This window comes from Schistocerca americana, unplaced genomic scaffold, assembly GCF_021461395.2.
Source record: "Schistocerca americana isolate TAMUIC-IGC-003095 unplaced genomic scaffold, iqSchAmer2.1 HiC_scaffold_13, whole genome shotgun sequence".
Taxonomy (NCBI): Eukaryota; Metazoa; Arthropoda; class Insecta; order Orthoptera; family Acrididae; genus Schistocerca; species Schistocerca americana.
In genome coordinates, this window is record NW_025725371.1 from 15,136,667 (window position 1) to 15,159,917 (window position 23,251).

Genomic DNA, 23,251 nt, shown 5'->3' on the forward strand with positions numbered 1-23,251 from the left:
TCCTGTGACACTAGTTGTTGAATCCTATGCTTTACTTCAGGTTTACTGTATCCCTTGGACCTTCTTATTGACAACGAAACACAGAAAGGGCATCTGAATTAAATAGAAAAAGTACAATGCCGACTTAAGTACAAGAAGACTGACTCTTCTTACAATCTATGTTTTAAACCATTCCTGTAACACTAATTATAGATTCCGATGCTTCACTTCATGTTTACTGTATCCCTCTGACCTTCTTTTTGACGACGAAACACAGAGATTACATCGGAATTAATTACAAAAGGCACAATGCCGACATAAGTACAAGAAGACTGACTCTTCTTACTGTCTATGTTTTGAACCATACCTGTGACACTAGTTATAGATTCCGATGCTTCACTTCCTGTTTACTGTATCCCTTGGACCTTCTTATTGACGATGAAACACAGAAATTCCATCGGAATTATACACAAAAGACACAATGCCGACTTATGTATAAGAAGACTGTCTCTTCTTGCTGTGTATGTTTTGAACCATTCCTGTGACACTAGTTATAGATTCCGATGCTTCACGTCAGGTTTACTGTATCCCTCAGACCTTCTTATTGACGATGAAACACAGATATTGCATCGGAATTAAATACAAAATACACAATGCCGACTTAAGTACAAGAAGACTGACTTTTCTTACTGTCTATGCTTTGAACCATTCCTGTGACACTAGTTATAGATTCCGATGCTTCACCTCAGGTTTACTGTAACCATCTGAGCTTCTTAATGACGATGAAACACAGAAATTGCATCGGAATTAAATACAAAAGGCATAATGCCGACTTAAGTACAAGAAGACTGACTCTTCTTACTGTCTGTGATTTGAAAATTTCCTGTGAGACCAGTTTTAGATTCCGATGCTTCACCTCAGGTATACTGTATCCCTCTGCCCTTCTTATTGACGATGAAACACAGAAATTGCATCGGAATTAAATAGAAAAGGCACAATGCAGACTTAAGTACAAGAAGACTGACTCTTCTTCCTGACTGTGTTTTGAACCTTTCCTGTGACACTAGTTATAGAATCCTATGCTTCACTTCAGGTTTACTGTATCCTTTGGACCTTCTTATTGACGACGAAACACAGAAATTGCATCGGAATTAAATAGAAAAGGCACAATGCCAACTTAAGTATAAGAAGTCTGACTCTTCTTACTGACTATGTTTTGAACATTTCCTGTGAGACCAGTTTTAGATTCCCATGGTTCACTATATGTTTACTGTATCCCTTGGACCTTCTTATTAACGATGAAACACAGAAATTGCATCGGAATTAAATATAAAAGGCACAATGCCGGCTTAAGTACAAAAAGACTGACTCTTCTAACTGTCTGTATTTTGAACCATTCCTGTGACACTAGTTATAGATTCCGATGCTACACTTCAGGTTTACTGTAATCCCTGGACCTGCTTATTGACGACGAAACACAGAAATTGCTACGGAATTAAATAGAAAAAGTACAATGCCGACATAAGTACAAGAAGACTGACTCTTCTTACAGTCTATGTTTTGAACCATTCCTGTAACACTAATTATAGATTCCGATGCTTCACTTCATGTTTACTGTATCCCTCTGACCTTCTTTTTGACGACGAAACACAGAGATTACATCGGAAATAATTACAAAAGGCACAATGCCGACATAAGTACAAGAAGACTGACTCTTCTTACTGTCTATGTTTTGAACTTTTCCTGTGACACTAGATATAGATTCCGATGCTTAACTTCAGGTTTACTGTATCCCTTGCCCCTCTTATTGACGACGAAACACAGAAATTGCATCGGAATTGAATAGTAAAGGCACAATGCCGACTTAAGTACAAGAAGACTGACTCTTCCTACTGTCTATGTTTTGAACCATTCCTGTGACACTAGTTATAGATTCCGATGCTTCACTTCAGGTTTACTGTATCCCTCTGACATTCTTATTGACGATGAAACACAGAAATTGCAACGGAATTAAATCGAAAAGGCACAATGCCGACTTACGTACAAGAAGACTGACTCTTCTTACTGTCTATGCTTTGATCCATTCCTGTGACACTAGTTATAGATTCCGATGCTTCACTTCAGGTTTACTGTATCCCTCTGACCTTCTTATTGACGATGAAACACAGAAATCGCATCGGAACTAAATACAAAATGCACAATGCTGACTTAAGTACAAGCAGACATACTCTTCTTACTGACTATGGTTTGTACATTTCCTGTGAGACCAGTTTTAGATTCCGATGCTTCACTATATGTTTACTGTATCCCTTGGACCTTCGTATTGACAACGAAACACAGAAATTGCATCGAAATTAAATAGAAAAGGCACAATAGCGACTTAAGTTCAAGAAGACTAACTCTTCCAACTCTCTATGTTTTGAACCATTCCTTTGACACTAGTGATAGATTCCGATGCTTCACTTCAGGTTTACTTTATCCCTCTGACCTTCTTATTGACGATGAAACACAAAAATTGCATCGGAATTAAATACAAAAGGCATAATGCCGACTTAAGTACAAGAAGACTGACTCTTCTTACTGTCTATGATTTGAAAATTTCCTGTGAGACCAGTTTTAGATTCCGATGATTCACCTCAGGTTTACTGTATCCCTTGACCTTCTTATTGACGACGAAACATAGAAATTGCATCGGAATTAAATAGAACAGGCACAATGCAGACTTAAGTACAAGAAGACTGACTCTTCTTCCTGACTGTGATTTGAACCTTTCCTGTGACACTAGTTATAGAATCCTATGCTTCACTTCAGGTTTACTGTATCCTTTGGACCTTCTTATTGACGACGAAACACAGAAATTGCATCGGAATTAAATAGAAAAGGCACAATGCCAACTTAAGTACAAGAAGTATGACTCTTCCTACTGACTATGTTTTGAACATTTCCTGTGAGACCAGTTTTAGATTCCGATGCTTCACTATATGTTTACTGTATCCCTTGGACCTTCTTATTAACGATGAAACACAGAAATTGCATCGGAATTAAATATAAAAGGCACAATGCCGACTTAAGTACAAGAAGACTGACTCTTCTTACAGTCTATGTTTTGAACCATTCCTGTAACACTAGTTATAGATTCCGATGCTTCACTTCATGTTTACTGTATCCCTCTGACCTTCTTTTTGACGACGAAACACAGAGATTACATCGGAATTAATTCCAAAAGGCACAATGCCGACTTAAGTACAAGAAGACTGACTCTTCTTACAGTCTATGTTTTGAACTTTTCCTGTGACACTAGATATAGATTCCGAAGCTTAACTTCAGGTTTACTGTATCCCTTGCCCCTCTTATTGACGACGAAACACAGAAATTGCATCGGAATTAAATAGAAAAGGCACAATGCCGACTTAAGTACAAGAAGACTGACTCTTCCTACTGTCTATGTTTTGAACCATTCCTGTGACACCAGTTATAGATTCCCATGCTTCACTTCAGGTTTACTGTATCCCTCTGACATACTTATTGACGACGAAACACAGAAATTGCAACGGAATCAAATCGAAAAGGCACAATGCCGACTTAAGTACAAGAAGACTGACTCTTCTTACTGTCTATGTTTTCAACGATTCCTGTGACACTAGTTATAGATTCCGATGCTTCACTTCAGGTTTACTGTATCCCTCTGACAATCTTATTGACGATGAAACACAGAAATTGCATCGGAATTAAAAACGAATGGCACAATGCCGACTTAAGTACAAGAAGACTGACTCTTCTTACTGTCTATGTTTGAACCATTCCTTTGACACTAGTTACAGATTCCTATGCTTCACTTCAGGTTTACTGTATCCCTTGGACCATCTTATTCACGACGAAACACAGAAATTGCATCGGAATTAAATTGAAAATTCACAATGCCGACTTAAGTACAAGAAGACGGACCCTTCTTACTGATTGTGTTTTGAACCATTTTTGTGACACTAGTTATAGATTCCGATGCTTCACTTTAGGTTTACTGTATCCCTCTGACCTTCTTATTGACGACGAAACACAGAAATTGCATCTTAATTAATTAGAAAAGCACAATGCCGACTTAAGTACAAGAAGACTGACTCTTCCTACTGTCTATGGTTTGAAAATTTCCTGTGACACTAGTTATTGAATCCTATGCTTCACTTCAGGTTTACTGTATTCCTTGGACCTTCTTATTGACAACGAAACACAGAAATTGCATCTGAATTAAATAGAAAAGGCACAATGCCAATTTAAGTACAAGAAGTCTGACTCTTCTTACTGACTATGTTTTGAACATTTCCTGTGACACTACTTATAGATTCCGATGCTTCACTTGATGTTTACTGTATCCCCTGGACCTTCTTATTGACGACGAAACACAGAAATTGCATCTTAATTAATTAGCAAAGCACAATGCCGACATAAGTACAAGAAGACTGACTCTTCCTACTGTCTATGTTTTGAACCATTCCTGTGACATTAGTTATAGATTCCGGTGCTTGACTTCAGATTTACTGTATCCCTCTGATATTCTTATTGACGATGAAACACAGAATTTGCATCGGAATTAAATCGAAAAGGCACAATGCCGACTTACGTACAAGAAGACTGACTCTTCTTACTGTCTACGTTTTGAACAATTCCTGTGACACTAGTTTTAGATTCCTATGCTCACTTCAGGTTTACTGTATCCCTTGGACCTTCTTATTGACGACGAAACACAACAATTGCATCGGAATTAAATGGAAAAGGCACAATGCAGACTTAAGTACAAGAAGACTGACTTTCCTTACTGTCTATGCTTTGAACCATTCCTGTGACACTAGTTATAGATTCCGATGCTTCACCTCAGGTTTACTGTAACCCTCTGACCTTCTTAATGACGATGAAACACAGAAATTGCATCGGAATTAATTACAAAAGGCATAATGCCGACTTAAGTACAACAAGACTGACTCTTCTTACTGTCTATGATTTGAAGCATTCCTGTGACACTAGTTCTAGATTCCTATGATACAAATAAGGTTTACTGTATCCCTTGGACCTTCGTATTGACGTCGAAACACCGAAATTGCATCGGAATTAAATAGAAAAGGCACAATGCCGACTTAAGTACAAGAGGCCTGACTCTTCCTACTGTCTATGTTTTGAACCATTCCTGTGAAACTACATATAGATTCCGATGCTTTACTTCTGTTTTACTGTATCCCTCTAACCTTGTTGTTGACAATGAAACACAGAAATTGCATCGGAATTAAATACAAAACGCACAATGCCGACTTAAGTACGAGAAGACTGACTCCTCTTACTCTCTATGTTTTGAACCACTCCTGTGACACTAATTATAGATTCCGATGCTTCACTTCATGTTTACTGTATCCCTCTGACCTTCTTATTGACGATGAAACACAGAAATTGCATCGGTATTAAATACAAAAGGCACAATGCCGACTTAGGTACAAGAAGACTGACTCTTCCTACTGTCTATGTGTTGAACGTTTCCTGTGACACTAGTTATAGATTCCGATGCTTCACTTCAGGTCTACTGTATCCCTTGGACCTTTTTATTGACGACGAAGCAATGAAATTTCATCGGAATTAAATATAAAAATGCACAATGCCGACTTAAGTACAAGAAGTCTGACTCTTCCTACTGTCTATGTTTTGAACCATTCCTGTGACACTAGTTATAGATTCCGATGCGCCACTTCAGGTTTACTGTATCCCTCTGACATTCTTATTGACGATGAAACACAGAAATTATATCGGAATTAAATAGAAAAGGCACAATGCCGACTTAAGTACAAGAATACTGACTGTTCTTACTGTCTATGTTGTGAACCATTTCTGTGACACTAGTTATAGATTACTATGCTTCACTTCAGGTTTACTGTATCCCTTGGATCTTCTTACTGACGACGAAACACAGAAGTTGCATCGGAATTAAATAGAAAAAGCACAATGCCGACTTAAGTACAAGAAGACTGACTCTTCTTACTAACTATGTTTTGAACATTTCCTGTGTGACCAGTTTTTGATTCCGATGCTTTACTATATGTTTACTGTATCCCGTGGACCAACTTATCGACGACAAAACACAGAAATAGCATCGGAATTAAATACAAAAGGCACAATGGCGACTTAAGTACAAGAAGACTGACTCTTCTTACTGTCTATGTTTTGAACCATTCCTGTGACACTAGTTATAGATTCCGATGCTTCAACTCGGGTTTACTGTATCCCTTGGACCTTCTTATTGACGAGGAATCACGGAAATTGCATCTTTATTAAATATAAATGTCACATTGCCGACCTAAGTACAAGAAGACTGAGTCTTCCTACTGTCTATGTTTTGAACCATTCCTGTGACACTAGTTATAGATTCCGATGTTTCACTTCGGTTTACTGTATCCCTCTGACATTCATATTGACGACGAAAAACAAAAATTGCATCGGAATTAAATAGAAAAGGCACAATGCTTACTTAAGTACAAGAAGACTGACTCTTCTTACTGTCTATGTTTGAACCATTCCTGTGACACTAGTTAATGATTCCGATGCGTCACTTCAGGTTTACTGTATCCCTGTGACATTCTTATTGATGACAAAATACAGATATATCATCGGAATTAAATAGAAAAGGCACAATGCCGACTTAAGTACGAGAAGACTGACTCTTCCTACTGTCTATGCTTTGAACCATTCCTGTGACACTAGTTATAGATTCCGATGCTTCACTTGAGGTTTACTGTATCCCTCTGACCTTCTTATTGACGATGAAACGCAGAAATTGCGTCGGAATTAAATACAAAAGGCACAATGCCGACTTAAGTAGAAGAACACTGACTCTTCTTACTGTCTATGTTTTGAACCTTTCCTAAGACACTAGTTATAGATTCCGATGCTTCACTTCAGGTTTACTGTATCCCTTGGACCTTCTTATTGACAACGAAACATAGAAATTGCATCGGAATTAAATAGAAAAGGCACAATGCCGACTTAAGTACAAGAAGACCGACTCTTCCTAGTGTCTATGTTTTGAACCATTTCTGTGACACTAGTTATAGATTCCGATGCTTCACTTCAGGTTTACATTATCCCTCTGACATTCTTATTGACGATGAACCACAGAAATTACATCGGAATTAAATAGAAAATGCACAATCCGACTTAAGTACAAGAAAACTGATCTTCTTACTGTCTATGTTTTGAACCATTCCTGTGACACTAGTTATAGAATCCGATGCTTCACTTCAGGTTCACTATATCCCTCTGACCTTCTTACTGACGATGAAACACTGAAAATTACATCGGATTTAAATACAAAAGGCACATGGCCGACTTAACTACAAGAAAACTGCTCTTCTTACTGTCTATGTTTTAAACCATTCCTGTGAAACTAGTTATAGATTCCGATGCTTCACTTCAGGTTTACTGTATGCCTTTGACCTTCTTATTGACGATAAAACACAGAAATTGCATCGGAATTAAATACAAAAGGCACAATGCCGAATTAAGTACAATAAAACTGATTCCTCATACTGTCTATATTTTGAACCATTCCTATGACACTAGTTATAGATTCCGATGCTTCACTTCATGTTTACTGTATACCTCTGACCCTCTTATTGACGATGAAACACAGAAATTGCATCGGAATAAAATACAAATGGCACAATGCCGACTTAAGTACAAGATAACTGACTCTTCTTACTGTCTATGCTTTGAACCATTCCTGTGACACTAGTTATAGATTCCGATTCCTCACTTAAGCTTTACTGTATCCCTCTGACCATCTTATTGACGATGAAACACAGATATTGCATCGGAATTAAATAGAAAAGGCACAATGCCGACTTAACTACAAGAAAACTGCTCTTCTTACTGTCTATGTTTTAAACCATTCCTGTGAAACTAGTTATAGATTCCGATGCTTCACTTCATGTTTACCGTATCCCTCCGAACTTCTTATTGACGATGAAACACCGAAATTGCATCGGAATTATATATAAAAGGCACAATGCCGACTTAAGTACAAGAAAACTGACTCTTCTTACTGTCTATGTTTTGAACCATTCCTGTGACACTAGTTATAGATTCCGATGCTTCACTTCAGGTTTACTGTATCCCTCTGACCTTTTTATTGACGATGAAACACAGAAATTGCATCGGAATTAAATACAAAAGGCACAATGCCGACTTATGTACAAGAAAACAGACTCTTCTTACTGTCTATGCTTTGAACCATTCCTGTGACACTAGTTATAGATTCCGATGCTTCACTTAAGGTTTACTGTATCCCTCTGACCTTCATATTGACGATGAAACACCAAAATTGCATCGGAAATAAATAGAAAAGGCACAATGCCGACTTAAGTACAAGAAAACGGACTCTTCTTACTGTCTATGTTTTGAACCATTCCTGTGACACTAGTTATAGATTCCGATGCTTCACTTCAGGATTACTGTATCCCTCTGACCTTCTTATTGACGATGAAACACAGAAATTGCATCGGAATTAAATACAAAAAAGTACAATGCTGACTTAAGTACAAGCAAACTGACTCATCTTACTGTCTATGTTTTGAACCATAAATGTGACACTAGTTATAGATTCCGATGCTTCACTTCAGGTTTACTGTATAATTCTGACCTTCTTATTGACGATGAAACGCAGTAATTGCATCGGAAATAAATACAAAAGGCACAATGCCGACTTAAGTACAAGAAAACTGACTCTTCTTACTGTCTATCTTTTGAACAATTCCTGTGACACTAGTTATAGATTCCGATGCTTCACTTCAGGTTTACCGTATCCCTCCGACCTTCTTATTTACGATGAAAAACAGAAATTGCATCGGATTAAATACAAAAGGCACAATGCCGACTTAAGTACAAGAAAACTGATCTTCTTACAATCTATGTTTTGAACCATTCCTGTGACACTAGTTATAGAATCCGATGCTTCACTACAGGTTCACTATATCCCTCTGACCTTCTTACCGACGATGAAACACTAAAATTGCATCGGATTTAAATACAAAAGGCACAATGCCGACTTCACTACAAGATAGCTGACTCTTCTTACTGTCTATGCTTTGAACCATTCCTGTGACACTAGTTATAGATTCCGATTCTTCACTTCAGCTTTACTGTATCCCTCTGACCATCTAATTGACGATGAAACACAGATATTGCATCGGAATTAAATACAAAAGGCACAATGCCGACTTACGTACAAGAAAACTGACTCTTCTTACTGTCTAAGTTTTGAACCATTCCTGTGACACTAGTTATAGATTCCGATGCTTCACTTCAGGTTTACTGTATCCCTCTGACCTTCTTAATGACAATGAAATACAGAAATTGAATCGGAATTAAATAGAAAAGGCACAATGCCGACTTAAGTACAAGAAAACTGACTCTTCTTACTATCTATGTTTTGAACAATGCCTGTGAAACTAGTTATAGATTCCGATGCTTCACTTCATGTTTACCGTATCCCTCCGACCTTCTTATTGACGATGAAACACAGAAATTGCATCGGAATTATATATAAAAGGCACAATGCCGACTTAAGTACAAGAAAACTGACTCTTCTTACTGTCTATGTTTTGAACCATTCCTGTGACACTAGTTATAGATTCCGATGCTTCACTTCAGGTTTACTGTATCCCTCTGACCTTTTTATTGACGATGAAACACAGAAATTGCATCGGAATTAAATACAAAAGGCACAATGCCGACTTATGTACAAGAAAACAGACTCTTCTTACTGTCTATGCTTTGAACCATTCCTGTGACACTAGTTATAGATTCCGATGCTTCACTTAAGGTTTACTGTATCCCTCTGACCTTCATATTGACGATGAAACACCACAATTGCATCGGAAATAAATAGAAAAGGCACAATGCCGACTTAAGTACAAGAAAACGGACTCTTCTTACTGTCTATGTTTTGAACCATTCCTGTGACACTAGTTATAGATTCCGATGCTTCACTTCAGGATTACTGTATCCCTCTGACCTTCTTATTGACGATGAAACACAGAAATTGCATCGGAATTAAATACAAAAAAGCACAATGCTGACTTAAGTACAAGCAAACTGACTCATCTTACTGTTTATGTTTTGAACCATAAATGTGACACTAGTTATAGATTCCGATGCTTCACTTCAGGTTTACTGTATACCTCTGACCTTCTTATTGACGATGAAACACAGAAATTGCATCGAAATTAAATAGAAAAGGCAAAATGCCGACTTAAGTACAAGAAAACTGACTCTTCTTACTGTCTATGTTTTGAACCATTCCTGTGACACTAGTTATAGAATCCGATGTTTCACTTCAGGTTTACTGTATCCCTCTGACCTTCTTATTGACGATGAAACACAGAAATTGCATCGGAATTAAATACAAAAGGTACAATGCCGACTTAAGTACAAGGAAACTGACTCTTCTTACTGTCTATGTCTTGAAGCATTCATGTGTCACTCGTTATAGATTCCGACGCTTTACTTCAGGTTTACTGTATCCCTCTGACCTTCTTATTGAGGATGAAACACAGAAATTGCTTCGGAAAAAAAACAAAAGGCACAATGCCGACTTAAGTACAAGATAACTGACTCTTTTAACTGTCTAAGTTTGAACCATTCCTGTGACACTAGTTATACATTCCGATGCTTCACTTCAGGTTTACTGTATCCCTCTGACCTTCTTATTGACGATGAAACACAGAAATTGCATCGGAATTAAATAGAAAAGGCACAATGCCGACTAACGTACAAGAAAACTGACTCTTCTTACTGTCTAAGTTTTGAACCATTCCTGTGACACTAGTTATAGATTCCGATGCTTCACTTCAGGTTTGCTGAATCCCTCTGACCTTCTTAATGACGATGAAACACAGAAATTGAAGCGGAATTAAATAGAAAAGGCAGAATGCCGACTTAAGTACAAGAAAACTGACTGTCCTCACTGTCTATGTTTTGAACAATTCCTGAGACACTAGTTATAGATTCCGATGCTTCACTTCAGGTTTACTGTATCCCTCTGACCTTCTTATTGACGATGATACACAAAGATTGCATCGGAATTAAATACAAAAGGCACAATGCCGACTTAAGTACGAGAAAACTGACTCTTCTTACTGTCTGTGTTTTGGACCATACCTGTGACTCTAGTTATAGATTCCGATGCTTCACTTCAGGTTTACTGTTTACCGCTGACCTTCTTATTGACGATGAAACACATAAATTGCATCGGAATTAAATACAAAAGCCACAATGCCGACTTAAGTACAAGATAACTGACTCTTCTTACTGTCTATGCTTTGAACCATTCCTGTGACACTAGTTATAGATTCCGATTCTTCACTTCAGCTTTACTGTATCCCTCTGACCATCTTATTGACAATGAAACACAGATATTGCATCTGAATTAAATACAAAAGGCACAATGCCGACTTACGTACAAGAAAACTGACTCTTCTTACTGTCTAAGTTTTGAACCATTCCTGTGACACTAGTTATAGATTCCGATGCTTCACTTCAGGTTTACTGTATCCCTCTGACCTTCTTAATGACAATGAAATACAGAAATTGAATCGGAATTAAATAGAAAAGGCACAATGCCGACTTAAGTACAAGAAAACTGACTCTTCTTACTATCTATGTTTTGAACAATGCCTGTGAAACTAGTTATAGATTCCGATGCTTCACTTCATGTTTACCGTATCCCTCCGACCTTCTTATTGACGATGAAACACAGAAATTGCATCGGAATTATATATAAAAGGCACAATGCCGACTTAAATACAAGAAAACTGACTCTTCTTACTGTCTATGTTTTGAACCATTCCTGTGACACTACTTATAGATTCCGATGCTTCACTTCAGGTTTACTGTATCCCTCTGACCTTTTTATTGACGATGAAACACAGAAATTGCATCGGAATTAAATACAAAAGGCACAATGCCGACTTATGTACAAGAAAACAGACTCTTCTTACTGTCTACGATTTGAACCATTCCTGTGACACTAGTTATAGATTCCGATGCTTCACTTAAGGTTTACTGTATCCCTCTGACCTTCATATTGACGATGAAACACCAAAATTGCATCGGAAATAAATAGAAAAGGCACAATGCCGACTTAAGTACAAGAAAACGGACTCTTCTTACTGTCTATGTTTTGAACCATTCCTGTGACACTAGTTATAGATTCCGATGCTTCACTTCAGGATTACTGTATCCCTCTGACCTTCTTATTGACGATGAAACTCAGAAATTGCATCGGAATTAAATACAAAAAAGCACAATGCTGACTTAAGTACAAGCAAACTGACTCATCTTACTGTCTATGTTTTGAACCATAAATGTGACACTAGTTATAGATTCCGATGCTTCACTTCAGGTTTACTGTATACCTCTGACCTTCTTATTGACGATGAAACACAGTAATTGCATCGGAAATAAATACAAAAGGCACAATGCCGACTTAAGTACAAGAAAACTGACTCTTCTTACTGTCTATCTTTTGAACATTTCCTGTGACACTAGTTATAGATTCCGATGCTTCACTTCAGGTTTACCGTATCCCTCCGACCTTCTTATTTACGATGAAAAACAGAAATTGCATCGGATTAAATACAAAAGGCACAATGCCGACTTAAGTACAAGAAAACTGATCTTCTTACAATCTATGTTTTGAACCATTCCTGTGACACTAGTTATAGAATCCGATGCTTCACTACAGGTTCACTATATCCCTCTGACCTTCTTACTGACGATGAAACACTAAAATTGCATCGGATTTAAATACAAAAGGCACAATGCCGACTTCACTACAAGAAAACTGACTCTTTTTACTGTCTATGTTTTGAACCATTCCTGTGACACTAGTTATAGATTCCGATGCTTCACTTCAGGTTTACTGTATGCCTCTGACCTTCTTATTGACGATGAAACACAGAAATTGCATCGGAATTAAATACAAAACTCACAATGCCGACTTAAGTACAAGAAAACTGACTCCTCACACTGTCTATGTTTTGAACCATTCCTGTGACACTAGTTATAGATTCCGATGCTTCACTTCAAGTTTACTGTATACCTCTGACATTCTTATTGACGATGAAACACAGAAATTGCATCGAAATTAAATAGAAAAGGCAAAATGCCGACTTAAGTACCAGAAAACTAACTCTTCTTACTGTCTATGTTTTGAACCATTCCTGTGACACTAGTTATAGAATCCGATGTTTCACTTCAGGTTTACTGTATCCCTCTGACCTTCTTATTGACGATGAAACACAGAAATTGCATCGGAATTAAATACAAAAGTCACAATGCCGACTTAAGTACAAGGAAACTGACTCTTCTTACTGTCTATGTCTTGAACCATTCATGTGTCACTCGTTATAGATTCCGATGCTTTACGTCAGGTTTATTGTATCCCTCTGACCTTCTTATTAAGGATGATACACAGAAATTGCTTCGGAATTACATACAAAAGGCACAATGCCGATTTAAGTACAAGATAACTGACTCTTCTTACTGTCTATGTTTGAACCATTCCTGTGACACTAGTTATAGATTCCGATGCTTCACTTCAGGTTTACTGTATCCCTCTGACCTTCTTATTGACTATGAAACACAGAAATTGCATCGGTATAAAATACAAAAGGCACAATGCCGACTTAAGTACAAGATAAGTGACTCTTCTTACTGTCTATGTTTTTAACCATTCCTCTAACACTAGTTATAGATTCCGATGATTCACTTCAGCTTTTGTGTAAACCTCTGACCTTCTTATTGACGATGAAACACAGAAATTGCATCGGAATTAAATACAAAAGGCACAATGCCGACTTACGTACAAGAAAACTGACTCTTCTTACTGTCTATGTTTTGAACCATTCCTGTGACACTAGTTATAGAATCCGATGCTTCACTTCAGGTTCACTATATCCATCTGACCTTCTTACTGACGATGAAACACTGAAATTGCATCGGATTTAAATACAAAAGGCACAATGCCGACTTAAGTACAAGAAAACTGACTCCTCACACTGTCTATGTTTTGAACCATTCCTGTGACAGTAGTTATACATTCCGATGCTTCACTTCGGGTTTACTGTATCCCTCTGACCTTCTTATTGACGATGAAACACAGAAATAGCATCGGAATTAAATAGAAAAGGCACAATGCCGACTAACGTACAAGAAAACTGACTCTTCTTACTGTCTAAGTTTTGAACCATTCCTGTGACACTAGTTATAGATTCCGATGCTTCACGTCAGGTTTACTGAATCCCTCTGACCTTCTTAATGACGATGAAACACAGAAATTGAAGCGGAATTAAATAGAAAAGGCAGAATGCCGACTTAAGTACAAGAAAACTGACTGTCCTTACTGTCTATGTTTTGAACAATTCCTGAGACACTAGTTATAGATTCCGATGCTTCACTTCAGGATTACTGTATCCCTCTGACCTTCTTATTCACGATGATACACAGAGATTGCATCGGAATTAAATACAAAAGGCACAATGCCGACTTAAGTACGAGAAAACTGACTCTTCTTACTGTCTATGTTTTGGACCATACCTGTGACTCTAGTTATAGATTCCGATGCTTCACTTCAGGTTTACTGTATACCGCTGACCTTCTTATTGACGATGAAACACATAAATTGCATCGGAATTAAATACAAAAGCCACAATGCCGACTTAAGTACAAGATAACTGACTCTTCTTACTGTCTATGCTTTGAACCATTCCTGTGACACTAGTTATAGATTCCGATTCTTCACTTCAGCTTTACTGTATCCCTCTGACCATCTTATTGACGATGAAACACAGATATTGCATCGGAATTAAATACAAAAGGCACAATGCCGACTTACGTACAAGAAAACTGACTCTTCTTACTGTCTAAGCTTTGAACCATTCCTGTGACACTAGTTATAGATTCCGATGCTTCACTTCAGGTTTACTGTATCCCTCTGACCTTCTTAATGACAATGAAACACAGAAATTGCATCGGAATTATATATAAAAGGCACAATGCCGACTTAAGTACAAGAAAACTGACTCTTCTTACTGTCTATGTTTTGAACCATTCCTGTGACACTAGTTATAGATTCCGATGCTTCACTTCAGGTTTACTGTATCCCTCTGACCTTTTTATTGACGATGAAACACAGAAATTGCATCGGAATTAAATACAAAAGGCACAATGCCGACTTATGTACAAGAAAACAGACTCTTCTTACTGTCTATGCTTGGAACCATTCCTGTGACACTAGTTATAGATTCCGATGCTTCACTTAAGGTTTACTGTATCCCTCTGACCTTCATATTGACGATGAAACACCAAAATTGCATCGGAAATAAATAGAAAAGGCACAATGCCGACTTAAGTACAAGAAAACGGACTCTTCTTACTGTCTATGTTTTGAACCATTCCTGTGACACTAGTTATAGATTCCGATGCTTCACTTCAGGATTACTGTATCCCCCTGACCTTCTTATTGACGATGAAACACAGAAATTGCATCGGAATTACATACAAAAAAGCACAATGCTGACTTAAGTACAAGCAAACTGACTCATCTTACTGTCTATGTTTTGAACCATAAATGTGACACTAGTTATAGATTCCGATGCTTCACTTCAGGTTTACTGTATACCTCTGACCTTCTTATTGACGATGAAACACAGTAATTGCATCGGAAATAAATACAAAAGGCACATTGCCGACTTAAGTACAAGAAAACTGACTCTTCTTACTGTCTATCTTTTGAACAATTCCTGTGACACTAGTTATAGATTCCGATGCTTCACTTCAGGTTTACCGTATCCCTCCGACCTTCTTATTTACGATGAAAAACAGAAATTGCATCGGATTAAATACAAAAGGCACAATGCCGACTTAAGTACAAGAAAACTGATCTTCTTACAATCTATGTTTTGAACCATTCCTCTGACACTAGTTATAGAATCCGATGCTTCACTACAGGTTCACTATATCCCTCTGACCTTCTTACTGACGATGAAACACTAAAATTGCATCGGATTTAAATACAAAAGGCACAATGCCGACTTCACTACAAGAAAACTGACTCTTTTTACTGTCTATGTTTTGAACCATTCCTGTGACACTAGTTATAGATTCCGATGCTTCACTTCAGGTTTACTGTATCCCTCTGACATTCTTATTGACGATGAAACACAGAAATTGCATCGGAATAAAATACAAAACTCACAATGCCGACTTAAGTACAAGAAAACTGACTCCTCACACTGTCTATGTTTTGAACCATTCCTGTGACACTAGTTATAGATTCCGATGCTTCACTTCAAGTTTACTGTATACCTCTGACATTCTTATTGACGATGAAACACAGAAATTGCATCGAAATTAAATAGAAAAGGCAAAATGCCGACTTAAGTACCAGAAAACTAACTCTTCTTACTGTCTATGTTTTGAACCATTCCTGTGACACTAGTTATAGAATCCGATGTTTCACTTCAGGTTTACTGTATCCCTCTGACCTTCTTATTGACGATGAAACACAGAAATTGCATCGGAATTAAATACAAAAGTCACAATGCCGACTTAAGTACAAGGAAACTGACTCTTCTTACTTTCTATGTCTTGAACCATTCATGTGTCACTCGTTATAGATTCCGATGCTTTACGTCAGGTTTATTGTATCCCTCTGACCTTCTTATTGAGGATGATACACAGAAATTGCTTCGGAATTACATACAAAAGGCACAATGCCGATTTAAGTACAAGATAACTGACTCTTCTTACTGTCTATGTTTGAACCATTCCTGTGACACTAGTTATAGATTCCGATGCTTCACTTCAGGTTTACTGTATCCCTCTGACCTTCTTATTGACGATGAAACACAGAAATTGCATCGGAATAAAATACAAAAGGCACAATGCCGACTTAAGTACAAGATAAGTGACTCTTCTTACTGTCTATGTTTTTAACCATTCCTCTAACACTAGTTATAGATTCCGATGATTCACTTCAGCTTTAGTGTAAACCTCTGACCTTCTTATTGACGATGAAACACAGAAATTGCATCGGAATTAAATACAAAAGGCACAATGCCGACTTACGTACAAGAAAACTGACTCTTCTTACTGTCTAAGTTTTGAACCATTCCTGTGACACTAGTTATAGAATCCGATGCTTCACTTCAGGTTCACTATATCCATCTGACCTTCTTACTGACGATGAAACACTGAAATTGCATCGGATTTAAATACAAAAGGCACAATGCCGACTTAACTACAAGAAAACTGACTCTTCTTACTGTCTATGTTTTGAACCATTCCTGTGGCACTAGTTATAGATTCCGATGCTTCACTTCAGATTTACTGTATGCCTCTGACCTTCTTATTGACGATGAAACACAGAAATTGCATCGGAATTAAATACAAAACTCACAATGCCGACTTAAGTACAAGAAAACTGACTCCTCATACTGTCTATGTTTTGAACCATTCCTGTGACACTAGTTATAGATTCCGATGCTTCACTTCAGGTTTACTGTATACCTCTGACCTTCTTATTGACGATGAAACACAGAAATTGCATCGAAATTAAATACAAAAGGCACAATGCCGACTTATGTACAAGAAAACAGACTCTTCTTACTGTCTATGCTTTGAACCATTCCTGTGACACTAGTTATAGATTCCGATGCTTCACTTAAGGTTTACTGTATCCCTCTGACCTTCATATTGACGATGAAACACCACAATTGCATTGGAAATAAATAGAAAAGGCACAATGCCGACTTAAGTACAAGAAAACGGACTCTTCTTACTGTCTATGTTTTGAACCATTCCTGTGACACTAGTTATAGATTCCGATGCTTCACTTCAGGATTACTGTATCCCTCTGACCTTCTTATTGACGATGAAACACAGAAATTGCATCGGAATTAAATACAAAAAAGCACAATGCTGACTTAAGTACAAGCAAACTGACTCATCTTACTGTTTATGTTTTGAACCATAAATGTGACACTAGTTATAGATTCCGATGCTTCACTTCAGGTTTACTGTATACCTCTGACCTTCTTATTGACGATGAAACACAGAAATTGCATCGAAATTAAATAGAAAAGGCAAAATGCCGACTTAAGTACAAGAAAACTGACTCTTCTTACTGTCTATGTTTTGAACCATTCCTGTGACACTAGTTATAGAATCCGATGTTTCACTTCAGGTTTACTGTATCCCTCTGACCTTCTTATTGACGATGAAACACAGAAATTGCATCGGAATTAAATACAAAAGGTACAATGCCGACTTAAGTACAAGGAAACTGACTCTTCTTACTGTCTATGTCTTGAAGCATTCATGTGTCACTCGTTATAGATTCCGATGCTTTACTTCAGGTTTACTGTATCCCTCTGACCTTCTTATTGAGGATGAAACACAGAAATTGCTTCGGAAATAAATACAAAAGGCACAATGCCGACTTAAGTACAAGATAACTGACTCTTTTAACTGTCTAAGTTTGAACCATTCCTGTGACACTAGTTATACATTCCGATGCTTCACTTCAGGTTTACTGTATCCCTCTGACCTTCTTATTGACGATGAAACACAGAAATTGCATCGGAATTAAATAGAAAAGGCACAATGCCGACTAACGTACAAGAAAACTGACTCTTCTTACTGTCTAAGTTTTGAACCATTCCTGTGACACTAGTTATAGATTCCGATGCTTCACTTCAGGTTTGCTGAATCCCTCTGACCTTCTTAATGACGATGAAACACAGAAATTGAAGCGGAATTAAATAGAAAAGGCAGAATGCCGACTTAAGTACAAGAAAACTGACTGTCCTCACTGTCTATGTTTTGAACAATTCCTGAGACACTAGTTATAGATTCCGATGCTTCACTTCAGGTTTACTGTATCCCTCTGACCTTCTTATTGACGATGATACACAAAGATTGCATCGGAATTAAATACAAAAGGCACAATGATGACTTAAGTACGAGAAAACTGACTCTTCTTACTGTCTATGTTTTGGACCATACCTGTGACTCTAGTTATAGATTCCGATGCTTCACTTCAGGTTTACTGTTTACCGCTGACCTTCTTATTGACGATGAAACACATAAATTGCATCGGAATTAAATACAAAAGCCACAATGCCGACTTAAGTACAAGATAACTGACTCTTCTTACTGTCTATGCTTTGAACCATTCCTGTGACACTAGTTATAGATTCCGATTCTTCACTTCAGCTTTACTGTATCCCTCTGACCATCTTATTGACAATGAAACACAGATATTGCATCGGAATTAAATACAAAAGGCACAATGCCGACTTACGTACAAGAAAACTGACTCTTCTTACTGTCTAAGTTTTGAACCATTCCTGTGACACTAGTTATAGATTCCGATGCTTCACTTCAGGTTTACTGTATCCCTCTGACCTTCTTAATGACAATGAAATACAGAAATTGAATCGGAATTAAATAGAAAAGGCACAATGCCGACTTAAGTACAAGAAAACTGACTCTTCTTACTATCTATGTTTTGAACAATGCCTGTGAAACTAGTTATAGATTCCGATGCTTCACTTCATGTTTACCGTATCCCTCCGACCTTCTTATTGACGATGAAACACAGAAATTGCATCGGAATTATATATAAAAGGCACAATGCCGACTTAAATACAAGAAAACTGACTCTTCTTACTGTCTATGTTTTGAACCATTCCTGTGACACTAGTTATAGATTCCGATGCTTCACTTCAGGTTTACTGTATCCCTCTGACCTTTTTATTGACGATGAAACACAGAAATTGCATCGGAATTAAATACAAAAGGCACAATGCCGACTTATGTACAAGAAAACAGACTCTTCTTACTGTCTATGATTTGAACCATTCCTGTGACACTAGTTATAGATTCCGATGCTTCACTTAAGGTTTACTGTATCCCTCTGACCTTCATATTGACGATGAAACACCAAAATTGCATCGGAAATAAATAGAAAAGGCACAATGCCGACTTAAGTACAAGAAAACGGACTCTTCTTACTGTCTATGTTTTGAACCATTCCTGTGACACTAGTTATAGATTCCGATGCTTCACTTCAGGATTACTGTATCCCTCTGACCTTCTTATTGACGATGAAACTCAGAAATTGCATCGGAATTAAATACAAAAAAGCACAATGCTGACTTAAGTACAAGCAAACTGACTCATCTTACTGTCTATGTTTTGAACCATAAATGTGACACTAGTTATAGATTCCGATGCTTCACTTCAGGTTTACTGTATACCTCTGACCTTCTTATTGACGATGAAACACAGTAATTGCATCGGAAATAAATACAAAAGGCACAATGCCGACTTAAGTACAAGAAAACTGACTCTTCTTACTGTCTATCTTTTGAACAATTCCTGTGACACTAGTTATAGATTCCGATGCTTCACTTCAGGTTACCGTATCCCTCCGACCTTCTTATTTACGATGAAAAACAGAAATTGCATCGGATTAAATACAAAAGGCACAATGCCGACTTAAGTACAAGAAAACTGATCTTCTTACAATCTATGTTTTGAACCATTCCTGTGACACTAGTTATAGAATCCGATGCTTCACTACAGGTTCACTATATCCCTCTGACCTTCTTACTGACGATGAAACACTAAAATTGCATCGGATTTAAATACAAAAGGCACAATGCCGACTTCACTACAAGAAAACTGACTCTTTTTACTGTCTATGCTTTGAACCATTCCTGTGACACTAGTTATAGATTCCGATGCTTCACTTCAGGTTTACTGTATGCCTCTGACCTTCTTATTGACGATGAAACACAGAAATTGCATCGGAATTAAATACAAAACTCACAATGCCGACTTAAGTACAAGAAAACTGACTCCTCACACTGTCTATGTTTTGAACCATTCCTGTGACACTAGTTATAGATTCCGATGCTTCACTTCAAGTTTACTGTATACCTCTGACATTCTTATTGACGATGAAACACAGAAATTGCATCGAAATTAAATAGAAAAGGCAAAATGCCGACTTAAGTACCAGAAAACTAACTCTTCTTACTGTCTATGTTTTGAACCATTCCTGTGACACTAGTTATAGAATCCGATGTTTCACTTCAGGTTTACTGTATCCCTCTGACCTTCTTATTGACGATGAAACACAGAAATTGCATCGGAATTAAATACAAAAGTCACAATGCCGACTTAAGTACAAGGAAACTAACTCTTCTTACTGTCTATGTCTTGAACCATTCATGTGTCACTCGTTATAGATTCCGATGCTTTACGTCAGGTTTATTGTATCCCTCTGACCTTCTTATTGAGGATGATACACAGAAATTGCTTCGGAATTACATACAAAAGGCACAATGCCGATTTAAGTACAAGATAACTGACTCTTCTTACTGTCTATGTTTGAACCATTCCTGTGACACTAGTTATAGATTCCGATGCTTCACTTCAGGTTTACTGTATCCCTCTGACCTTCTTATTGACTATGAAACACAGAAATTGCATCGGAATAAAATACAAAAGGCACAATGCCGACTTAAGTACAAGATAAGTGACTCTTCTTACTGTCTATGTTTTTAACCATTCCTCTAACACTAGTTATAGATTCCGATGATTCACTTCAGCTTTTGTGTAAACCTCTGACCTTCTTATTGACGATGAAACACAGAAATTGCATCGGAATTAAATACAAAAGGCACAATGCCGACTTACGTACAAGAAAACTGACTCTTCTTACTGTCTATGTTTTGAACCATTCCTGTGACACTAGTTACAGAATCCGATGCTTCACTTCAGGTTCACTATATCCATCTGACCTTCTTACTGACGATGAAACACTGAAATTGCATCGGATTTAAATACAAAAGGCACAATGCCGACTTAAGTACAAGAAAACTGACTCCTCACACTGTCTATGTTTTGAACCATTCCTGTGACAGTAGTTATACATTCCGATGCTTCACTTCGGGTTTACTGTATCCCTCTGACCTTCTTATTGACGATGAAACACAGAAATAGCATCGGAATTAAATAGAAAAGGCACAATGCCGACTAACGTACAAGAAAACTGACTCTTCTTACTGTCTAAGTTTTGAACCATTCCTGTGACACTAGTTATAGATTCCGATGCTTCACGTCAGGTTTACTGAATCCCTCTGACCTTCTTAATGACGATGAAACACAGAAATTGAAGCGGAATTAAATAGAAAAGGCAGAATGCCGACTTAAGTACAAGAAAACTGACTGTCCTTACTGTCTATGTTTTGAACAATTCCTGAGACACTAGTTACAGATTCCGATGCTTCACTTCAGGTTTACTGTATCCCTCTGACCTTCTTATTCACGATGATACACAGAGATTGCATCGGAATTAAATACAAAAGGCACAATGCCGACTTAAGTACGAGAAAACTGACTCTTCTTACTGTCTATGTTTTGGACCATACCTGTGACTCTAGTTATAGATTCCGATGCTTCACTTCAGGTTTACTGTATACCGCTGACCTTCTTATTGACGATGAAACACATAAATTGCATCGGAATTAAATACAAAAGCCACAATGCCGACTTAAGTACAAGATAACTGACTCTTCTTACTGTCTATGCTTTGAACCATTCCTGTGACACTAGTTATAGATTCCGATTCTTCACTTCAGCTTTACTGTATCCCTCTGACCATCTTATTGACGATGAAACACAGATATTGCATCGGAATTAAATACAAAAGGCACAATGCCGACTTACGTACAAGAAAACTGACTCTTCTTACTGTCTAAGCTTTGAACCATTCCTGTGACACTAGTTATAGATTCCGATGCTTCACTTCAGGTTTACTGTATCCCTCTGACCTTCTTAATGACAATGAAACACAGAAATTGCATCGGAATTATATATAAAAGGCACAATGCCGACTTAAGTACAAGAAAACTGACTCTTCTTACTGTCTATGTTTTGAACCATTCCTGTGACACTAGTTATAGATTCCGATGCTTCACTTCAGGTTTACTGTATCCCTCTGACCTTTTTATTGACGATGAAACACAGAAATTGCATCGGAATTAAATACAAAAGGCACAATGCCGACTTATGTACAAGAAAACAGACTCTTCTTACTGTCTATGCTTGGAACCATTCCTGTGACACTAGTTATAGATTCCGATGCTTCACTTAAGGTTTACTGTAT